Genomic DNA, 6,000 nt, shown 5'->3' with positions numbered 1-6,000 from the left:
CTTGCAAACCCATCAATGAGAGCTGGGGTGAGGTAGGAGAAAATTTTTTCAGACCCACACACATTGCACCATAGAGAAAGCCCCTCCCCCATGCCCCGAAGCAGAAGCACTGCCATAGACTTCACAGCAAAGGGAAGAGGAGGAGGAGGACATCCTCAGGGCTGCTCACTTTCTACTCCATCCTGGAGGGTCTGTTTCCTGATAAACTAGCCACTAACATCTCTACCACCCTGTACACCATATAAAGTTCTTTCATGTCTCTCTTAATTGATCGTTGTGAAAACTCTGTGAGATAAGCAGTATTGGGATAATTTAATTCCCACTTGACAGATGTGGAAATAGAAGCTCAGGGTGGAGAAAAGTCCTGCCCAAGCAATTAAACCATGAATCCAGATCACAGAGCCAGATCTTGCGATTCTAAATTGTGCCTATGGCTTGTTTGCTTAGATTCAAGGGGCCTCCTGAAATAACTTTGCAGGTTATGTCATCTTCCCATGGGATAAATATTTCCTTCCACACATCCCATCATGCTTCCACTCTTGTTCCAAATGCTGCACAGCTGGTTGTGACTACAAAAACGATATGCACATCCTTCTACCTGTTACTAAGTTGGGTATTCACTGCACTTTTGGTGTCAGCAGTTAGAGGATGTAGCAAATGGTTCAGACATGTCACAATCAGAATCATTTGGGTTTCCAGGAGAGCAGAAAGTAAAAAGTGATGAAAAGGAGTAAAAGAGGAATCAGAGAATAGAGGCAAATATCGGACAACCATATGGAAAGGAATGAATGAAACAGGAAGTGTAAGATGAAGGAAAAAAACGAGGGTCTTGGGGCATGTTGGAAAAGAAAGGAAAAGCATTGGTCTCTCCTCATTGCTGCAGTAACTTCCTAACAAGTTTGGCTTGACTCTGTGCTGGCCTCATCCAGGGAATTCCCTTCTTAAGCCACCAGACGGAGCTTGGTAAAACACAGATCTTGTAACATTCCTCTGTGGTTCAAATCCCTACAACCACTCCCATCATCCCCAAGATAAAATCTAAGTGCCTCAGGGTAGTATCTGAAGACTCTTCTTCATCTGGCCAAGAGTGGCTCCTTCAGACTTATCTTGATCCCATCTCCTCATGCATTTGGCCAGAAGGAGAGAAGGGGAGAGGGCATTTCAGGATGTGAGAGTGGCCCACTTCATTATCATTGTTGAGTATGCTTCTCATTTCTTGGTTGAAAAAGACAGGCTCTAAATCAAGCCAACTTTCTTACTGCTAATAAAGGAGTGATCAGATCCCAGGCCAAGATAGGGATCCTTTGCTTCTAGGGTCAATGTCTCACCCTGGTCTGGTCAACAGGGGGCTGGAGAGTGTGCAAGGCCTCTGGAAAGAGTTATTGGGCTTTGCAGGCACCGTAATGACCTGTCTTGTACTTGTTAGGGTACATTCCTGGGATTTGAAAATTTTAACTGAGGCAAAACTCATATGGCACAAAATTAACCATTTTCAAGTGAACAATTTAGTGTCATTTAGCACATTCACAATGTTGTGCTACCGACACCACTATCTAGTTCCAAAGTATTTCCATTACACCAAAGTAAAATTTGTGCCCATTAAGCGCATACACTCCACTCTCCTCTTCCCAGGCCCTGATAACCACCAATGTACATTCTCTCTTTATGGATTTGTTTATTCTAGATGTTTCATATAAATGGATTCATGTAATATGTGGCCTTTTGTGTCTGGATTCTTTCATTCACGTTTTCAAGGTTCATCCCTCTTGCACCATGCATCTGTACTTCACTCTTTTGATGGCTGAATACTATTCTATTTATTTATGAAAAAATTAATTAACAGTCAATCTAGGGCTTCCCTGGTGGCGCAGTGGTTAAGAATCCGCCTGCCAGTGCAGGGGACATGGGTTCGAGCCCTGGTCTGGAAGATCCCACGTGCCACAGAGCAACTAAGCCCATGTGCCAAAACTACCAAGCCTGCACTCTAGAGCCCGCAAGCCACAACTACTGAAGTCCCCGCACCTAGAACCCATGCTCCGCAACAAGAGAAGCCACCGCAATGAGAAGCCTGCACACTGCAAGGAAGAGTAGCTCCCGCTCACTGCAACTAAAGAACACCTGTGCAGCAAGGAAGACGGAAGCAGCCAAAAATAAACAAATAAATAAAAATTAAAAGTTCCCTTAAAAAAATAGTCAATCTAAGAAAGAAATAGAAAATTTTATTCGAGCCAATCTGAGTATTATAACCTGGGAGACAATCTTTCAGAAAGCTTTGAGGACCATTCCAACCATTAGAGGTCAAAGCACAGTTATGTAAGTTTTTGAGTCAAAGGGTTATACATCAAATGACATATTGACAGTTTACACAAGCTAGATCTGCACATTGCAACCCCTTACAAGACTAAAAGGATTGTTATCTCTAAGGAGTTATCTTGCTGGCACCAGAGAAAATTGCTCTTGACCATGAAGCAGGCATTCCTGTGTCTTCTAAGGAGGTCTGGTTAATGCACGTGCACAATGCACTGTAAAGGGGGAGTGTGGCCCAAATGGCAGAGAGGGAATTTTTTTTTAAGATTTTTTTTCTTTTGATGTGGACCATTTTTAAAGTCTTATTGAATTTGTTACAATATTGCTTCACTTTTTGTTTTGGTTTTTTAGCCGCGAGGCATGTGGGATCTTAGCTCCCCAGCAGGGATCCAACCCACACCCCCTACACTGGAAGGCAAAGTCTTAACCACTGGACCACCAGGGAAGTCCCGGCAGAGAGGAATTTAATGTATGAAAAATTTTTTTCTTGTCTTGCCTTAAAAATAAGTTTGTTTCATCATATTGTATACAACATATACAACCATTTGTTTATCCATTCATCCATGGATTTTCCTTGTTTCCAACCTTTTGCTTTTGTGGATAGTGTGGCAACGAACATGAAGATACATGTACTGGTTTTGAGAAACTGTTTCCAATTCTGTTATCTCCCCAGGAGTGCAGTTGCTGGGTCATATGGTAATTCTATGCTTACCTTGCTGAGAAGTGGCCAAACATTTTCCATGATTGTTGCACCACTTTACAACTCCACCAGCAATGAACGAGCCATCCAATTTCTACACATTCTCACCAACACTTGCTTTTTACCTTATTTTTTATAGCCGTCCTAGTGGCTGTGATACAGTAACATTTCTGAAATTTTGACTTTTTGTAACCACAAAATCAAAACGTCCAAATGGTTAAGAATCTGTAAGAATTTGCCAAGGATAGAGGGGGAAAGCGGGGAGGAAAGAGTATGGATGGGAACCTGCCCCAGGAGGTCCCTTAGCTTTCTATGGACTCCAGGGACATCTGTGCTCCTGTTGTGTAGACAGCTGGCTAGTAGGGATCCACAAAATGTGGCTGATATGCAGGCGCTGGGTGACTTATTTAAACCCTCTCAACCTCAGTTGCCTAATCTATAAAATGAGCATTCATAATTATGTCTTTCCCTCCTAAAGGAGCCAAGATCAGACCAGACCCTGGTCCGTGACCTGAAGGTTTTGGGGCCTGATCTGCAAGTCGGCCTCCTGGTGGCTTTGAGTGAAGAGAACATGTGACCTTGTCCATCATATACCTGACCCTCAGCAGACCCTCTAGAAATGTTCACTCTTATGAGCTCATAAACTGTTCAACTAGTGCTAAAAAGGACAAGAATTATAGCATAATCACAAATTATGGAATGTATCTTCTGTCAGCAAGAGGAGGAGACGAGCTCAAGCTGTAGTGAAAAATCATTAAAATGTTGGGAGTTTGCTGAATGTGAACTCTTCATTTCTTTCCTCCTTATTGTGTTTAAATGGCTCTTTTTACTACTTGGTATGTGTGGAGCCACTGAGTCATAAATGTTCAGGACATTATTTCCTGGATTCTAACTGGGGCTGGAGGTGTCTGTCCAGCTGTGTGAGCTCAGGGCCCTGAGTAGGCCCTCCAGCCCCACTTTGCCCCACCCCTGTAGGACCTCAAAGTCCCCTGGGGTGATGTCCCTCCCACTCTCCTGCTCCTACCCTAGGGCAAAAATTGTTTCTGAAAAGTTTCCAAACTTGAGTCCATTGTTGGCTGAGAAAAGACAGATCCCAAGGGAAAAAAACAAACAAACAAGAAGAATCAAGAGAGTTCATTCCCTCCTTACAGACAAGGTGTATTCAGGAAATTCAGCCAGGACTTCCAGGCAGTTACCAGATCCCTCACCCTGAGCTGCACGTTCCTCCCCCAGTTACTGGGAGTATTGGCTGCTACTGATTAAAGGCTGTCCTGTTCTCTAGAGAATCTCCCCCCGGGCCAAATTGAAGCCACTTCACCTGGGAGCTTGTGCCTCCTGGGGGATAAGAAGAGCAGTCTATGATGGGGTACAAAAGGCTGGCCTGTGCCTCCAAGTGGCATCTACTCTGTATTACAAATCTCTTTCAGGCTTCCTGTGGAATCAGTCTCCACAGAGAGCACATCTTCACCCAGCTTTTCCCCTTGCCCACCCAGCTCTCCTCATTCCCTTCCCCTGAGATCACTCTCTCAGTAAACTATTTGTGCCAGAGCCCTCAGGCCCTGCTTTTAGGGAACCAGACCTAAGACAGTGGCTGAGCCAGAGTTAATGTGTGCACAGTGGAATTCACCTGAGGGGCATAGAAGCACTGATATTCAGCCCAAACTCTGTGGGCCAAGCAATGCAAAGAATGGAGGGGCTCGTCTGATTTGCCCAAAGCCACTGATTAGTCTAGACTCAGTCCTGGACAGACGGTCCTGGGATTTTAAACTCAGGAGCTCCAGCTTCAGAGCCACTCCTCGGTCACGGTCACGGTGTAGTGCTACCTCCTTAGAAAAAAACAAGACAAAGAAAACTAAGGTGAGAGAAGGGGAGAGCTGTATAAGCCAAAAGGTACCCTTGTGACCACCAACCTAAACAATCACAAACTTACCGAAGTGTCTGTTGAAAGAACCATTTTCCTGACCCTTCTCAGAGTAAGTGGCCAACCTCATATTTCACACCCCCTGAGGCTCCCACAGACGACGACATCTCTACATGACCACAATATGACCTCCAAGTCAGGAAGTTAACGCTGACACATCACTGCCGTCTAACCTCAGAGCCCCCAGTTCCCCACCTGTCCCAACAATGTCCTTGTAGCAGAAGGACCCAGCCCTCGAGTTGTGTTTAGATGTCACCCCTCTGTAGTCTCCTTTGTCTGGAACATTTTCAGTCTATCTTTGGTTTTCAAGACGTTGACTCTTTCGAAGATTCCAAACCAGTTACAGACAAGGAGGAGAATGTTCCTCCGTTGGGGTTTGACTCTTTTCAGGATTTCCTTCAGGTTTGCCTCCTCGGCAGGAATATCACACAGGTGAGATGCGTTCTTCTCACTGAGTCCCATCAGGTGAAGCACGATCAAGTCAGCCCATTCCTGATGCTGCTCTCTGATGAGGAAAGGGCTGCCTGCCAGGTTCCTCCACTCTGAAGTTACCCCTTCTGCTCTATGATTAATGGGTATTTTGAGCAGCACTACTCTGAAGCTATGTAAGTTTCCTTGTCAAATTGCAATTTATCCATGAACTTATTTACATATATCTGTATGTACTCATGTTTTCCTATTTTCTTGAATGGCTTAATAGCTCTTACTCTCCTTATTTATTATGATGCTCAAATGGTCTCTGATTTGGGCAGTGGAAGCCCCTCAGGCTGGCTTCTGGGTCCTTTGGACACATCCCCCTCAATGTTTACATTTCCTTGCTTTCTAGCCCAAGACGGTCCATTGTCATCATGTACTTTCCCAGCCCTGGAATCAGCCATTTCTCTAAGGAGCCCAATTCCTTTCAGTGGAAAGTGATATTTATAATCCAAGATCTGGGCACAAGGTATGCTTATTGCTATTAGGGTGTTACTGTTTCTACACTATATCAGTGGAAAGCAGTAGGTGTTATGTGTTTTTGTAGCTACACAAACACACACATGTACCTATCTATCTATATCTGTAACTCTCTGTC

Source organism: Mesoplodon densirostris, chromosome 16 (assembly GCF_025265405.1).
Source record: "Mesoplodon densirostris isolate mMesDen1 chromosome 16, mMesDen1 primary haplotype, whole genome shotgun sequence".
Lineage (NCBI taxonomy): Eukaryota > Metazoa > Chordata > Mammalia > Artiodactyla > Ziphiidae > Mesoplodon > Mesoplodon densirostris.
Note: the sequence above shows the minus strand (reverse complement) of the source record.